Source organism: Globicephala melas, chromosome 17 (genome assembly GCF_963455315.2).
Source record: "Globicephala melas chromosome 17, mGloMel1.2, whole genome shotgun sequence".
Lineage (NCBI taxonomy): Eukaryota > Metazoa > Chordata > Mammalia > Artiodactyla > Delphinidae > Globicephala > Globicephala melas.
The window spans coordinates 3,046,226-3,064,453 of record NC_083330.1 but is presented as its reverse complement, the minus strand read 5'-3'; the positions used below and the strand labels follow the sequence as shown (position 1 = coordinate 3,064,453).

Genomic DNA, 18,228 nt, shown 5'->3' with positions numbered 1-18,228 from the left:
TCCCTTGTATGTTATTTGTTGTTTTCCCCTTGTTGCTTTTATTTATTTATTTATTTATTTAATTTTCGGTACGCGTTCCTCTCACTGTTGTGGCCTCTCCTGTTGCAGAGCACAGGCTCCAGATGCGCAGGCTCAGCGGCCATGGCTCACGGGCCTAGCTGCTCCGCGGCATATGGGATCTTCCCAGACCAGGGCACGAACCCGTGTCCCCTGCATCGGCAGGCGGACTCTCAACCACTGCGCCACCAGGGAAGCCCCCTTGTTGCTTTTAATAGTTTTTCTTTGTCTTTAATTTTTGTCAATTTGTTTACTACGTGTCTCGGCTTGTTTCTCCTTGGGTTTATCCTGCCTGGGACTCTCTGAGTTTCCTGGACTTGGGTGGCTATTTCCTTTCCCATGTTAGGGAACTTTTCAACTATAATCTCTTCAAATATTTTCTCTGGTCCTTTCTCTCTCTTTCCTCCCTCTGGGACCCCTATAAAGTGAATGTTGGTGTGTTTAGTGTTGTCCCAGAGGTCTCTTAGGCTGTCTTCATTTCTTTTCATTGCTTTTTCTTTATTGTGTTCTGTGGCAATGAATTCCACCATTCTGTCTTCCAGGTCACTTATCCATTCTTCTGCCTCAGTTATTCTGCTTTTGATTCCTTCTAGTGTATTTTTCATTTCAGGTATTGTATTGTTCATCTCTGTTTCTTTGTTCTTTAATTCTTCTAGGTGTTTGTTCTTCAGTTCTTCTAGGTCTTTGTTAAACATTTCTTGCATCTTCTCAATCTTTGCCTCTATTCTTTTTCCAAGGTCCTGGATCATTTTCACTATCATTATTCTGAATTCTTTTTCTGGAAGGTTGCCTATCCTCACTTCATTTAGCTGTTTTCTGGGGTTTTATCTTGTTCCTTCATCTGGTACATAGCCCTCTGCCTTTTCATCTTGTGTGTCTTTCTGTGAATGTGGTTTTTGTTCCACAGGCTGCAGGATTGTAGTTCTTCTTGCTTCTACTGTCTGCCCTCTGGTGGGTGAGGCTATCTAAGAGGCTTATGCAAGCTTCCTGATGGGAGGGACTGGTGGTGGGTAGAGCTGGGTGTTGCTCTGGTGAGCAGAGCTGAGTAAAACTTTAATCTGCTTGTCAGCTGAAGGGTGGGGCTGAGTTCCTTCCCTGGTGGGTTTTTGGCCTGAGGCAACCCACCACTGGAGCCTAGAGGCTCTTCAGTGGGGTTAATGGTGGACTCTGGGAAGGCTCACGCCAAGGGGTACTTCCCAGAAGTTCTGCTGCCAGTGTCCTTGTCCCCACGGTGAGCCACAGCCAGCCCCTGCCTCTGCAGGAGACCCTCCAACACTAGCAGGTAGGTCTGGTTGAGTCTCCCCCGGGGTCACTGCTCCTTCCCCTGGGTCCCAGTGTGCACACTACTTTGTGTGTGCCCTCCAAGAGTGGAGTCTCTGTTTCCCCCAGTCCTGTTGAAGTCCTGCAGTCAAATCCCACCAGCCTTCAAAGTCTGATTCTCTGGGAATTCCTCCTCCTGTTGCCGGACCCCCAGGTTGGGAAGCCTGACGTGGGGCTCAGAACCTTCCCTCCAGTGGGTGGACTTCTGTGGTGTAAGTGTTCTCCAGTCTGTGAGTCACCCACCCAGCAGTTATGTGATTTGATTTTACTGTGATTGCGCCCCTCCTGCCGTCTCCTTGCGGCTTCTCCTTTGTCTTGGATGTGGGGTGTTTTTTTGGTGAGTTCCAGTGTCTTCCTGTCCATGATTGTTCAGCAGTTAGTTATGATTGCGGTGCTCTCACAGGAGGGAGTTATCTGGTTAGATTTTATGCTTCCTTTTAAGTCATCTCAAATCCTTTCTGGCAAGGGATAATTTTTAAAATATACGTAGAGATCACTGTGTCCTGAATCATCCCCTAATCTCTCTGTACTTGAATATCTTCTATTTCTTCTGTTTCTGAAGCTAATTTTATTGTCACACACTGTTGTTGCCATGGATATGTGTATCCCTCAGAGAGGAATTTCTGGTTTTACAAAGGCTCTTTCTAAGTTTCTTAGGGGGAAAAAAGATACTTCACTTAGGAAAGAGCTTGCTTCAAGACCATTTTTCCTTTGAGGTATACAGTATTTTAAAACACCTTACTCTAAACATATAATTTCTTTATCTTCATCTTTTTTGACGGAAGCTATTGGCCATTCTCTTCCCCTGTTTATTTTCTGCTTGTAAGTTTTTATTTGCAAAGCAGTTACCAGAGTAATTAGAATGCAGTGAACCCTTGGGCTTGAACACGTTTGAAGAGCTAAATGCTTTTTGAATGATTTTTTCCCCCATGAGCCTTTTAAAATATAACTTCAAGTACCGCTGACTCTGAATGTCAGCCAGTGGAGCTGATGGGCTCTAACATTTTTACTGCTGTCGGGAAGCTCTGAGCTTCATCGGGAGAAAAGCACTTTCTGGATGGAGAAGTTAATTGGGGAGTTAGCAGTTTAACACGATTAAAAATAAGTTGTCATTCACAACTGACTGATTTTTGGCTCTGAGTTACTTCCTGGACTTAATTTCCATCGGCCAGAAAAGTAGGAACGTTGCCCTGGACATGGGAGCAGGGCCCCCGGGCACCGATGATCTTCCACGAATCTGGACAGGCTGCCTCCAGGTGCCTAATCAAGTAAACCCAAAGTCAGAAAACACTCTCTCAGGAGGAGTGATTTTGTAAGTTCCTGTCCCATCTTTGAGAAAAATAAAATAATATTCTGCTCCGTTGGAAGGAAAGGAAATCTGTAGAAATAAGTAACAACCCTCAGAAATTTCCCTGAGTCCAAGCTCCCCGACGCGAGGCTTGGGTGAGCGTCGGGAAGGAGCAACCCCAAGGCCAGAGGGGCTTCAGATGTTGGCTTGTCTGCTTAGGACCGGGGGGTGAGTGAGGCACTTACCTTGAGAGCAAAACCTAAGGAGACACCCCCCACCCCAAATGCTGTCATCAAGATAAATCCTATTTCAATGCAGTATTTAAAAAATCAAGTCAGTGCAAAGAAACAGGACGTGGAGTGTGCCAGTGGGGACTTACATGGACGAATGAATTGGTGAGGCCCCCCTGAGGTGGGCTGACACCTCATCACCCCCTGACTGGAGCCGGCAGAAGGATGAGAGAAAATCCCCCACGTGACTGAGGTTTGTTTCTTTTGCCTATTTTGTAGGGATGGGGGTCAAAATAGAAATCAAATGCATTTATTGAAAAATGAATTTGTGTAATGTTTCCCACACACTTTAGTTTGTAAACTAAGGGTCTTAGTCATTAGGTTGCATAACTGTTATTTTGCCAATACAGAGTTTTACATGATTGCCTGTATTCTTTTTAAAAAAATTTATTTTGTTGAAGAATAGTTGATTTACAATGTGTTAATTTCTGCTGGACAGCAAAGTGATTCAGTTATACATATATATATATTCTTTTTCATATTCTTTTCCATTATGGCTTATTAGAGGACATTGAATATCATCCCCTGTGCTCTACAGCAGGACCTTGTTGTTTATCCATTCTGTATATACTAGTTTGCATCTGCTTAATTGTCTGTATTCTTATCACCAGAATACGTGCTGTAGGCAGGCAGGGCTTTGTAGGTCTATGCACTGCTGTTCCCTCTTGCATAGAGTACCTGCTTAATCAATGACGTGAAAAACAAATAACTCTATGTAAGGTGGAGGTTTAGACTCTTCTAAATAGTAGGAGAGATGACAAGCTTCTGGTTTACATTTTTAAGAATTAAATAATGTCTAATATCAATATATTCCTCTATGTGTGCATATACCATAATTACAGTAATAATAGTATTTGCTATAACTTATTCAACGAGACAAGTTGCTGTGGACAGAATGTTTGTGTTCCCCCAGATTCATATGTTGAAACCCCAATGTGATGGTGTTTGGAGGAGGGTGACAGGTCGTGAGAATGGAGCCCCCCAGATGGGATTAGCATCCTTACAAGAAAAGGACAGGGGTGAGCCCTTTCTCTCTCTCTGGGCCATGTGAGGTGTCGGGCTGCACCCTGCAGGCCTGCAAGCCCTGTACTTGTCCAGCCCCAAGACTAAAGGAAGAGCCCAGAGTCAGTGACAGAGACATCAGTGGTTTAATGGGTGGGGCACCTTACGTGTCTGAAACAAGGTCCTGGAGCGACACCCCATCGTGTGCGGTGGACGGCCGGCAGGACTTGGTGGCATACTTAGCTCCTGGGGGAAGGGGAAGGTTACCAGTTATAGGGGGAATTAACCTCAGGTTAGCCCATCGGTTACCAGGGAAACTAGCAGGGGGGCATGCCCCTCACCGCCCCTTTGATAAGCTATCATGGTGGAGATGTTCTGATCTAAAGAGTAGAACAGTCACTAGCTGGGCCGGGAGCAAGTATGTAGAAGGTCGGTCATGTGAGTGGGGTGTAGGTGAAGCAGGCACTGGTCCAGCAGGGAATGGACAGAGGGCAAGAGAACAGCCATCTTGGGGGGCCTGACCGTACGTGAGGACACAGCCAGAGGTGGCTGTCTGCAAGCCGGGAGGCAGGTCCCCATCAGACACCAGGTCTGCTGGTACCTTGACCCTGGACTTCCCAGTTTCCAGAATTGTGAGGAGTAAACTAAAGGTCTGTTGTTTAAGTCACCAAGTCTATGGTATTTTGTTACGTCAGCCTGGACTGACTAAGACAGAGTACTTTACAGCTACGAAGTGCTTACATGAGTCAGGTGTCTATAACTTGTTAAATTAGCAAAATGTATCCTCGACAGTCTCCAAGGTTTATCAACAAGGTGTCCTGCAGTAAGTTTGCCTGCATCTGGAGAAAACCTGGGCTCCAGGAGGAGTGGATGCGTCTTCGGGAACACTGACGGTTGTGCAAAGGTAGGGTAACTTCCGTGGGCTTGAAAAATAGGTGATGGAGGTGGGGCAGGGGGCAGGTTGACCTGGGAAGGAATGCTTGGGATTAGGAGGACTTTGTTAGCTCCGTCCACTCAAGCTGAGCTAAACCCCCGGGGCCATGGCCTGAGTTCCAGAAGGTGTCCAGGTAATGCATGTTGTCACACTTGCTCTTTTTTGCTACGTGGGCACAGTGGTCCTGCTGGGTCACTGTCATCATTTCCTGAACCTCACATTGGGGCCGAGACGCCTGGTGGTCTCATCAGTTACCAAATTCCATGGTCCACAGGTTCATGAGGAGTTAGGAGCACGCAGCCCCCGGCTGCCGTTTACAGCAGCAACTCGAGGGAACCGGAAATTTTATGTGTCATTGTGGAAGAAGATGAGATTGCCTGCCTGCCTGGTGGAAATGTGGTGAGCATTAATGAGACGAGCTCTCGGGGAGAAGATTTCTGTATAAACATAAGTCAGGGCTGGGAGAACCATTCCTTCTCCAGACTGCCTTAGTGCTTACATGGTGCCCAGTAAATCAGGGTGACAATGTGACTTTGTCTACCGCAGTTTCCCAAGCCTGCTGTGTTGAAGCCCCTTCATGATTTTGGCTATAACTGGATACCACGTGTACTATTATTATCAAATAGCTTAAAAATGGACCCAGATTGTTTTTAATTTTTTCATCATAGAAAATTAAATATACATATATATATAAAAGAAAAAAATAGCATAATGAACCCTTATGTATATGGAAATGAGCTTCAACAACCAGTAACGTGTGGTCAATCCCGTTTCTTTCATAGCCTCATCCACTTCTACCCTCATACCCCTCCTTCCCCTGTGTGCTTCTGAAATAAATCCTAGCCATCATATCATTTCATCCACAATAATTCAGGGTATATCTCCAAAAGAAGAGGGCTCTTCAAAAATTCATACTCATAATCTCATTACCACACATAACAATTAACAGTAATTTCTTACATTCTATTTTATCAAATAGTCAATCACTGTTCAAATAGTCATAATAGTTTCTATAGACTGTTTGAATCCGAATCCAGATAAGTCTATACATCGTAACTGGTTGATGTGATGCATACATTTCTTTATTCTGTAGGTTCCCCCTTCCTTTCTTTTTCCTTACAATTTATATATTGCAAGCACTTCATCATTTATGCTGTAGAGATTCCCTCAGTCTGAATTTTGCTGATTGCATCCCCAAGTAAAGATGATTTTTAGTCTCCTGTACCTATAATTACTAATTTATCTCCCCACCGACCCCAACACACTCTGACACACACCCCAGAGCAGGAATCCTTCCTAGGCGATGTGCTTTGATCCAGTAGAAGAATGAATTTTTGTTAGTATCATTATCAGTTCATGGATCTAAAGATTTTGATGTGTTTCCATCCATCGAAATCACCATCATCCTCATGAAGGCTCAGATTGCCTCATCTTTGACCAATTAGAGCCACTTCTGAGTCCTTTTGTCATGACTCCAGTCATCCTTCATAGCTTCCTTGCCTTCCGGTGGGAAGCTATTTCAGCTGTACCACATATATTTAGATTTATCATGGATATAAATATATATATTTACCACACGTATTACTGTGCTCCACTTATATAAGGAGCTTTTGTTCTTAGTGTGGGAAATGGTATTTAGAAAGCACATTCTAGAGGTGATCGTTGCTACCGACTTGTTCATTGTTTCTATGCCTTTATTGGCTATAATATCAATAAAATTTTTCGTGAGTTTATACTGATATTTCCAACTCAAATTTAGAACTACACTTTTTTTTTTTTTTTTGCTGTATGCGGGCCTCTCACTGCTTGTGGCCTCTCCCGTTGCGGAGCACAGGCTCCGGACGCGCAGGCTCAGAGGCCATGGCTCACGGGCCCAGCCGCTCCGCGGCATGTGGGATCCTCCCGGACCGGGGCACGAACTCGTGTCGCCTGCATCGGCAGGCGGACTCTCAACCACTGCGCCACCAGGGAAGCCCAGCACTACACATTTTTATTCAGCCTCATTGATCTTCAGTGTCTGTCTCTCTGCACCTACACCAAAGTGTCAATTCCCAATGACGTTAATGGAATAGCACATTCGCTTTTTCTCACAATACACACAGCACTGTCTCAGAAAAAGAATAACTTTATCACCAACCATATGATTATCGGAAACAGTTGAAGATTTTGTTTGGCTAATCTCTTTTCTTTAGGATGCATCCTAAGGATAATGATTGTAAAGTCCCTTGAAATAAAGTCTCTCTGTGTGATTATGCCACTTACTTGCTACACAACTAGGTTCATTTATTTCATTTCGTTTTAAGTTTTTAGGAACTCTCTTCTCCCCTTTAATTAAAAAAATCTTTTTATTTTGACATAATTATAGATTCACAGGAATTTACAAATATAGTATAAGGAAGTTGCATATACCCGTTACCCAGCTTCCTCCAGTGGTTTCATCTTACATAATCATAGTACAATATCAAAGCCGAGAATATGACACTGGTAAAAAGTATGCATATAGGTTTATGTTATTCTATCGCATGGGTAGATTTGTGTAACCATCACCACAATCAAGATATAGAACTAGCCCATCCATAAAGACCTCCCTCACCCTACTCCTTTATAATTATACCCCTCCCCCTCCCCCTCTCCCGGCAACCACCACTCTGCTTCCTACCTCTAGGAAGTTTTTATTTTGAGAATGTTGTACAAATGAAATTAATTATACCTCTTGTGACCTTTCGGATTAGCCTTGTTTCTTTAGCAACATAATGTTCTTGAAATGCATCCAAATTGGGATATCAATAGTTGGTTTCTTTTTATTCCATGGTATGGCTGTTCCTCAGTTTGTTTAACCATCCATTTACGGAGGAACATTTTGGTTATTTTCAGGTTTTGGTCACTACTAATAAAGCTACTATAAACAATTATGTACAGGTGTGTGTGGACCTAAGTTTCCGTTTCTCTGGGATAGATAACCAGGAGTGCAACTGACAGGTTGTCTGGTAAGCGTATTTTTAGTTTTTTAAGAAAGCAAGGTTGTTTTCCAGAATGTCTGTACCACTTACATTGCCACCAGCAATTTGTGAGAAATCCAGTTTCTCCGCGTCCTCCAGCGTTTGGTACTGTCACCGCTTTTTATTTAACTGTTCTAATAAGTGTGTAGTGGTGGTTCCCTGTGGTCTTAATTCTCATTTCCCCAAGGGCTAGTGATCTTGAACGTCCTTTTATGTGCCTATTTGCCATTTGTATACCATCTTTGGTGAGATGTCATTTGCCCATTTTCTAATTGGATCGTAGCTTTACTGTTGAGGTTTGAGGGTTCTAGATATGAGTCCTTTGTCAGCTTCATGGTTTTCAAATATTTTTTCCCAGTATCTAGCTTGTCTTTTCACGTCATAACAGAATATTTCATAGAACAAATGTTTTTCAAATCCAATTTACCAAGCTTTTGTTTTAGGGATCATGCTTCTGGTGTTATGTCTAAAAAACTCTTAACAAAGATCTAGGTCCTGAAGATTTTCTCCTATATTATCTTCTAAAATTTTTATAGTTTTATATACATTTAAATTTATGATCAATTTTGAGTTAATTTTTGTGTAAAGTGTGAAGTGTAGTTTGGAGTTCTTTTCTTTTTCTTTTTTTTTGGTCTGTGAGTATCTAGTTGCTCTAGCTCTGTTGGTTGAAAAGACTATCTTCTTCCATTGAATTGCTTTTACATCTTTGTCAAAAATTAGTTGGTTGTATCTGTGTGGCTTTCTCTCTGGGTTTTCTTTTCTATTCCGTTGATCTTTGTGTCTCCCCCCAGCCAGAACTACACTGTTTAATTTCCGTGGCTATACAAGTCTTGAAATCAAGTGAAATCAAGGAGAGTGATTCCTCCCACTTTGTTTTCTAATTTTTAGAATTGTTTGAACGATTCTAGTTCAGTTGCCTTTCCATATAAGTTTGTCTACGTCTCCATAAAAAGCTTGCTGGCATTCTGAAAGAAAGGATGTTAAACCAGGGTATCAATTTGGGGAAAATCGACATCTTTACTTTTTTGAGTCCTTCAGTTAATCAATCTGGTAGGTCTCTCCATTTATTTAGATGTTCTCTTTCATTAGTTTTCAGCATAAAATTCCTGTTCGTGTTTTATTAGATTTCACTTTTCTTGAGCTATTATGAATGGTATTGTGCTTTTAATTTCAGCTTCCATATGGTCACTGATGGTGTATAGAAGTACAGTTGCTTTCTGTATATTGATCTTGTGTCCTCTAACATCGCCCTGCCTGGAGAGGGTGGGGAACCTCGTTCTCACTGGTGTGGCTTGAAGTCCAGGCTCCCCACCTGTGCTGCTCTAACACCACCTGGAGGAGAGGGGACACGGGGCACTTTGTCTCCACTCAGCCTTGGCCTGGGGTGTGGGAGACATGTATGTCTGTAGCTGTCTGTGGTGATTGGCTGGAGTAGGCTGGTTACTGTCCAAACATTCTCTTTCTTGTTAGGCTGCCCCTTTCCTGGTCCTCTGAGTTGAGAGAGCAGGTTTCTCTCGGGGATTTTTTGTTTGTTTGTTTGTTTTGCGGTTCGCGGGCCTCTCACTGTTGTGGCCTCTCCCGTTGCGGGGCACAGGCTCCGGACGCGCAGGCTCAGCGGCCATGGCTCACGGGCCCAGCCGCTCCGCGGCACGCGGGATCCTCCCGGACCGGGGCACGAACCCGTGTCCCCTGCATCGGCAGGCGGACTCTCAACCACTGCGCCACCAGGGAAGCCCGGGGGATTTTTTTTTTTTGTCTGTGTCCATTGGCATTTCCAAGTAACCAGCTTTTCCAGTATTCATTCAGGGCATTTGAGGCAAAAAAGAAAACTCACCAGGTCATTTCTAAGGTTCTGAGGTCTCTTTCTAGTCTGTCTGCCTCTCTCTGTCTTTCAGAGTCTTCGTATGTTTGTTTTACATATACTGTCCGGGGTTTTCAGCTGCAGTTAGCAGGAGGGTAGGGAAAAGTAGGTTTACTCTGTTTTCTTGGAAGCAGAATTCACTAATTCTGTTTTAGAACTACATAAAACATTTACATATTTCCGAAGTCCAATCTTTAAAATATATTCAGATATGTCTAGCCGTCATCCTAATTCTTTCATCCTCATGTCTCCTTCCCCTTTAGACAATATGTTTTCAGCTTCTGGTTTATATTTTTATTTTTAATGTAGGCAAATATACATATTTTTCAAATATATACACACGTATATATAAATATGTAAAGTATATCTATTCACTGAGAGTGGAGATGTATATGTCTTCTATTTCTTAGAAAGTGATAGCCTACCATACGCCCTTTACTTCACCTTGCGTTTCTTCACCTCGTACACCCTGGGGGTAGCTTTATGTGAGTATATAGGGATAGTCTTCATTCTTTTACAGCCGCCTGGTATACTCTGTATGGATGTGTAGAGTTTATTCAACTCGTCTCCTACTGATGGACTTTTGTGTGGTTTGCTGTCTTTTGCTAGTTTGGCACTTTTCCAAACTCAATAAATTGATTTAAAGGGAAAATAATATCACTATTATAAAATGGAAAACAAAGTATTCTTAATATGCAAATAAAGTAAATATAAAAATGAAAGGGATAAAAACATAACATTTAAACTAAATTCTCTCCTGTTACTATTACCTGTTAATACTTTCAGGTATAGCTTGATCTTTGTTAAAAAAAGAGACCAACAAGTGATCGTGTTAAAAGTGAATGGTAACAGTCTGATTATATGAATGAAAAGATCATTAAAAGGGGACTAAGCTCTTGCAGGTGTGATTCAGTGTTACTAACGCTTGTCTTTGTACCATCAACATCCAACTTGTGTGTCACTAGTGGCCCGAGCTTCCAATTTTGCGAGGCTCTGTTTTGCAGCAAAAAGAGTATATAAAATATTGGGTGACGTATATTGAGTCCCTTACTCTGAGCTTAGATGCTACCGTATTATCTCATATGATGCTCCAAACAGTCCTGTAAGGTGGGAGCTTCTGTTTTTCTCGCATCACAGATGAGGAGTCTTAAGGCTTATTGCTCTAGATCCCATCACTCATAAGTAGGGTTTGGGGTCTTGATCAGAGTTTGTGCTGACACCGAAGTCCATCCTCATCACCACTCTGCTGCATGGCCTCTCTGAGCCAGGCTTTCTGATCTCTCTCTCTGCAATGCAGGACAATGGGATGCAGGGCAGACAGACCTGATTCTGGGGATAAAAGACCTGGTGTGACTCTCAAACCTACCAGTTACTAGTTGTTCTTAGCTGTGTTGGCTTTTGAGGCTTGGTTTCCTCACCTGCAAACTTGGGGTGGGACTCCTTCTCTGTATACCCAGGTGTGTTTTGAGAATTTCTATATTATATGTTCCCACATAACTTTATCTTGCAAGCATTTTCTTATTCCTTCATTGATCCAATCAGACAGTATTCAGCTCCACTACTTGCTGGATGCAGTACGCGTGGGTTGTGATACAAAGGTGGATCACGCAGTGGCCCTACTTAAAGAGGCTTTCATCAGAGCTGAGATGAAGAAGTGCGAGCTCTGGAATCAGAAAGGCATGAGTTCAAATCCTCATTCTACCACTTCTGTTGTTTGAACTTGGGAAAATTCTCTAATCTCACTTGCCTTCCTTTTTATTTTCCATCTATAAAATGCAGATAATGACACTTAATCCTATAAGTGGTATTGCACGGTGATTAAGTGGAATAATGAATGTAGAACCTAACCAATAATAGTATAGTTACGTAGGGAGCAGATGAGACATAAACAGCAACAAAAGGAAGCAGGGATATTTACGGAAATGTCTGCTACAGTCTTGAGGTGATGAATTTTAAGAAATCAGTATATGTACAAGTGCCAAGTTAAGATTCATGGTAATTATAAATGCATTAGAAGTTCATAATTAAACTCAGGAGAAATTAAGCATCATGAAACTCACCCTGAATGATTAAGTGATAAACCCATCCAAAATTTAATTTGATGTTTCTGTAATAATCTGACTTTATGGAACAAATTCTTAATTTGTTAAAGCCCATAATAAGTTGTAAATGTCCTCCTAAGAAGCAGACCTCCATAACATTCTTAATTAAATTCATTAAGTGATATATCTGAGAGGAAAAACACAGTCGTTACCCATACAATTAACAGTTCTTCATTAAATGTTGAGCAATGAACTCTAGAAAGAAATACATGTAAATGGAATAAAAGTAGACTATTTCCTATTCTAGAGGTCCAATATTATGGTACAATAGTCTGTATAAGTAAATTTCTGACTCAAAGAAAATAGCTCTTTCAAAGTAAGCAGGCAGAATGAGTTTCATAACTTCAGAGCCCCAGGAAACCTCGTAATTTATATCCTCTCACAGAGTAGTTGACTTAAAAACCAGTTACTCACTGAGAGAATAACTATATTTTTAGAAAAGAAGCATGACTTGGTAGACTTGTTTTCAAAGGTGAGTTTTGATTATATCTATACATTTGCTGGGATGTATTCCAGCAAATGTATTCCATTTGCTGGAATAATAAGGCAAATGTCTTTATTACTGCATCAGATTCTAATCCTAGAAGATGGGCAAAATATTGCAGAGTTTAAAAACATTCTGAGAAAGTCTGATCATAAATTACTTTACTAAATAGAAAAGCTTGATGTCCATTTAAATGTAGGTACTTTTTAAGAGCTGGTTGCAGAAGATTCCAGTAAGAAAGATGGGAAAGCGGATTTATGATATGAGATTAAATGAGCTAAGATAGTCAAAGCGCCTACAGAGCACAGTCACACAGCAAGTGGCAATAAATGTTAGAGATGATCATGCTGTTCCCAGTGGTTCCATTCCTGGCTCAAAGCTCTCCTACTCACACAAGCTCTCTTGGGATAATTGCAGTTGTTCTCATGGCTTGGAATTTAATGATTTCAGATCAGCCTGCTTCCCCAGGCCTAGCTCGTATGTGTCCAGACTGCTGGATATCCCTTCCTGGCCATGAAGGATAATCCTCAAGTTCAACATGTCCACACGTCACCTAAACTAGCTCCTTTTGTATTCTAGCTCTCAGATGGGTGGTCCCGTCCTCTGTCTAGACAAGCCAACTAACGGCGTGGGGAATAGACTCGACGTTTTCATATAACAGTCATCAGTCGCTGAGTGCTGTTTACTTCATCTCTTAAATACATCTCAGAATACTCCACTTTCCTCTATCTTCAGTACCAGCGTTTCTTATTTTGTCTGCCATCAGAGCAAATAACTGAAAACAAAAGTTAGCTTGTCACCACCCTACTTAAAACCTCTTTAGCGTGAAGTCTTGTTTCTCAAGCATCGTACACAAGACTTTGCGTGACCTGGTGGCTGCGTCATGTCTGTAACTCCGTGCTGGACGTTTATGTTCACTTATTTATTATTGAACTACAGTTGATTTACAATGTTGTGTTAGTTTCAGGTATACAGCAAAGTGATTCAGTTATACCTTTATCTATATCTATCTATATATTATTTTCCATATTATTTTCCATTACAGGCTGTTACAAGATACTGAATAGGGTTTCCTTTGCTATACAGTAAATCCTTACTTACCTATTTCATATCTAGTAGTGTGTATCTGTTAATCCCATACTCCTAATTTATTCCCTCTCCCCCCTCCCCCTTTGGTAACCATAAGTTTGGTTTCTATGTCTGTGAGTCTGTTTCTGGTTTGTAAATAAGTTCATTTGTATTATTTTTTAGATCCCACATATTAGTGATACCATGTAGTATGTCTTTCTCTGTCTGACTTGCTTCACTTAGTATGATAATCTCTAGGTCCATCCATGTCATTGCAAATGGCTAAATCTTCATCCTTTTCATGGCTGAGTAATATTCCATTGTATATATATGTACCACATCTTCTTTATCCATTCATCTATTGATGGACACTTAGGTTGCTTCCATGTCTTGCCTATTGTGAATAGCACTGCTATGAACACTGGGGTGCATGTAACTTTTCAAATTAGAGTTCCATAGTGGTCACATCAGTTTACATTCACGTTGGACAGTTACTGCTTCCCAAATGCAGGTAATGCTTTTAGTCCCAGATATTTTCCAGGCTGATTTCCTTGTTCCTCTCTCTGCTTATGCTCATGGGCTCCTCACTCCCTCCCACCTCCACTGCCAACACAATGTAATCGTCCTCCAGACTCATCTCAGCGTAGACCTTCCCTAGGCACTCCTACAGGTGATGCTATAGACACTGGAACAAGTAGGACCAAGTGTTGCAAAGGAGTAAACAGTGATGGGTGGTTTAGGGGGCCACTGTAGGTGGGATGAAGAGAAGGCTTCTCTGAGAAATGGACATTTGAGCTAAGATTTGAACAATGAAAGGGGCAGAGTCAGGGGAAGAGTGTTCCAGGCAGAAGAAAATCAGATGCAAAAAAAAAGTGAGAATAAATTTGATCTATTGAATAATAGGAAGAAGACACTTTTGTGGTTACAAAAGAGTGAACAAAGGGGAGAGTGGTGGGAGATGAGCTTTGAGGACCACAGTGTGCAGTGCTTTGTGGGCCAAGTGAGAGAGATTGGATTTTATTCTGAGTGTGACGGGGTATCACTGTAGAGATTGTAAAACAGCCTTATTGAGGTATACTTGACATAAACAAACTGTACATTTTTAGAGTTTACGAGGTGATATACCTTAACACGTGTATACACCTGTTACAGCATCACCTTGATGCACAATCAAGATAGTGAACAAACCTACCAACCCCTCTGTAATCTCTTCCTCACCTGATTAGGTCAGGCCCACGCAGGATAATCTCCCTTTTTGGTAACTTATTCAACTGATCAGTGATTTTGAATATACCTGTGAAATCCCTTCACCTTTCTGATGCTCTGTTTGTTAGAAGCAAGCTGAAGGCCCACCCCCTCAACAGCCTTAGATCTTTCTTGTGTGGAGTTCTCTGTGGATCAAAGGAACCTGGCTGTTCTCCATGTGGTGTTACACTGTAATCTTTTGTATTCTCTGCCAACTCTCTTCCGGATCAATGACTCTACAAAGTATTGTCTTTTGTGCCCAGACAGTTTAAGGCCTTTAGTCAAAAGTTTTTCAGCTTTTTTTCTGCTTTAGAAACGGACAGAGTATATATATTTCTGTCTTACTTCTCTTGCTTTTTCTCTGTTCATGTTGGTCTCAGGAGAATGACTTCATATGATACATTATCGAAAAGGCTTTGAGTTCATGAACTGACTGAAGACAAATGATTAATCTACTCTCTAATTATCGGGGCTTTCATCTTCACATCCACCCAGTCGATTAACTCATATGCTATCAATTCAGAAGGATACATGATAGCAAGAAGAAAGAAGTGTTTTATAATCAAATCAGATATTTCACTGGCAAAGGAGAGTGTCCTAAGGAGGGTATCTGTATGTACAGACAAGGTGTATTTGAAGACCTGATAAATTGTGATGGACAAAGTGATGGGGAAAGACAAAACTACTCAGTAAGTGAAATATTGGAGAGACGATCTTTTGAACCATTTCATGAAGCGATTGCAAAATTTCAGAGGTAGCCAAGTTTGAGCTGTTAAAAGCACACACTGAATCTTGTAGTTTTCCCTAAATTACCTTATATCACCTGTTTGTGAAGCTGACTTTATGAATTATTTGATTTTGATGGAAGGACGGTCATCTACAAATCATCAAAGACCTCTATCTTAAATTGGAAGAAGATAAGAAAAGTAAGTTACTGATGCCATGAAAATTCTCCCCAGATCTGTGCAGTGTGTTCTAGAGATGAAATCAGTAGCGAGGACGCTGCACTGTGGCAGAATTGTCACAGCACAGAGCGGACAACTCATTAGCAGGTGAAGACATCCTTAGATGTCTCTCCGGGGTCTCGGGAGGGGAAAGCTGCCCTGAGTCTCTCAGTGTCTGGGCTGAACATTCCCGCTTGGTTACACAGATCCTGTAGCTGCACCAGACCTACTGATGTGAGTACTGCAAAGGTCACGAGCAGGTCAAGAGACCGGGCACTTCGGGGAATTCGCTCAAGATACTGTGGCAGGGGTGAGGCAGCAAAACGAGTAATGGGAGGGCAATGCCTTTTATTTTATTTTTGTTTGAAAATAGTCAATACATTACTATACAGCTATTAAAAGAAAAGAATGATTTAAAGAGATATCAAGAATGTACCGTTAAGCATGAAAAACATAGCAGGGTAATCCATTCATCATCATCTCTTTTTCTTTTTTCATAAGAGCAAGTATCAAAAACAGAGCTTCCCTAAAGTGTGACTCTAGGTGTGCATTGTTTGTGTAAACATGGACAAAGCCATGGAGGGGCTCCCACCTGGCTGTGTATTGTCACCTGGCTGGGGACATTGGGAAGGGTGCTGTGTGCCACAGGTGTTGTACTAACCAGCAAGCATGTTCTATCCCCATAAGTTTTGAAGAGAAATGGAAAAAGGAAGAAAATTAAAAAGAAAAACCATTTATTGCTCAAATAGTACCAAAGCACCAGTCATGGACAATTTAAAAGAGCAAACAGGGGCTTCCCTGGTGGCGCAGTGGTTGAGAGTCCGCCTGCCGATGCAGGGGACACGGGTCCAAGCCCTGGTCCGGGAAGATCCCACATGCCACGGAGCAACTAAGCACATGCGCCACAACTACAGAGCCTGTGCTCTAGAGCCCGCGAGCCACAACTACTGAGCCCGCGTGCCACAACTACTGAAGCCCGCGCACCTAGAGCCCGTGCTCCGCAACAAGAGAAACCACCACAATGAGAAGCCCGCGCACCGCAACGAAGAGTAGCTCCCACTCGCCGCAACTAGAGAAAGCCCACGCGCAGCAACAAAGACCCAATGCAGTCAAAAATAAATAAATAAATATATATTTTTTAAAAAAAGAGCAAACAGCATCATCAGAGTATCAGCCCCAGCCCTGTAACCCATATCCTCCTAGTTTTCTGTTTCTTTGCTGCTTCTTGTCCTAATGGATATGTTATTTTTCATACTTAAAATCATAGTAGAAGTAAAACTTTTATTCTGTTTTCCTGACTTACCTTTGTATTAGGCTTATTATTACATGTTTCTATATTCTTCATGCTTATAATTCTTGACATATTAATTAAAAAACCAGAGAGAGGCTACACCATAATTTATTTGGTCATCTTTCAATTATGGGACATTTGTTTGCAATTTTTCTTGTTAAAAATATTAAAATAATATATAGGTATCTGTATAACACTTTTCCCACTTTTAAAATTAAGTAATCCCTTAAATTAAATCCCCAGATTTAGAGTTTTAGAAATGGATAAAAAATTATGAATACCTTCACTGTAATACATTCTAAGGATTTCCTAATAATTTCTTTTTTTAATAAATTTATTTATTTTTGGCTGCATTGAGTCTTCATTGCTGTGTGTGGGCTTTCTCTAGTTGCGGCGAGCAGGGGCTACTCTTTGTTGCGATGCGCGGCCTTCTCATTGTGGTGGCTTGTCTTGTTGCAGAGCATGGGCTCTAGGCGCGCAGGCTTCAGTAGTTGTGGCACGCGGGCTCAGTAGTTGTGGCTCGCAGGTTCTAGAGTGCAGGATCAGTAGTTGTGGCGCATGGGCTTAGTTGCTCCGTGGCATGTGGGGCCTTCCCAGACCAGGGCTCGAACCTGTGTCCCCTGCATTGGCAGGCGGATTCTCAACCACTGTGCCACCAGGGAAGCCCCCTAATAATTTCTTACATTTCACATTCTCTGAAGCATTTGGCAAACTCTCTGGCAAGAAGATGCTGCAGAGAAGTGCAGAGGTATCTCTTGGAAAAGTGTCTATTTATGGTGGAGTTAGTGGGCCCAGAGCCTTGACACTCCCAACTTGGGGAAGAGTAATGGCGAATCACAGCCTCCCAGCACTTTGCGATAGGGCCTAACAGTCATTGATTTTGCTTCCTCATGTTGAATTAGCCCTTGAAATTCTGAGATCCAAACCTCTGAATACAGTAGAAACAAATGTAGCTATTAAGAACTTGTCCTCAACTATGCATTAATTTTGGTACAAGCCATATTGTAACAAAAGACACATGAAAAAGTTGTTTCAATAATCTAGGAGTTTATTTCTCACTCACATCCCAGTCCAGACCTAGCCAGATGGCCCTGCACAAATGAAGTGGCATTGCTCCAGGAGGCCGTCTTGGTAGCCAGCTCCTTAGGTAGCTCTGGCTTTTTTTTAAACAAAAGCGGTGGTGATGAATTCAGTGACGTCTGGTAGAGTTTGGTGTTGCTGCCTTGATCCATGCTAAGCACCGGCAATTTTACCCACCGTCACTTTGCCCCATCACTGCGAACGTCCCTGCGGCGGGAAAGGTCTAAATGTCATCACGAAACATCTTGACCTTGCGCACACCT

At 42.0% G+C, this 18,228-nt stretch overlaps 1 long non-coding RNA gene across 3 annotated transcripts; it reads left to right on the top strand.

Annotated features, from left to right (window-relative positions):
* Positions 1-293: 293 nt before the first annotated feature.
* LOC115855027 (uncharacterized) lies at positions 294-17,227 on the top strand. 3 transcript variants are annotated; one of them, XR_004040247.2, is made up of 6 exons: positions 294-3,148; positions 3,869-3,974; positions 4,750-4,861; positions 5,166-5,290; positions 7,766-7,878; positions 15,031-17,227. It is a non-coding gene; the product is annotated as an uncharacterized lncRNA (long non-coding RNA). The 3 variants fall into 3 exon arrangements; XR_009559588.1 differs by having other exon boundaries at positions 294-3,974; XR_009559589.1 differs by lacking the exon at positions 7,766-7,878 and having other exon boundaries at positions 294-3,974.
* Positions 17,228-18,228: the final 1,001 nt, after the last annotated feature.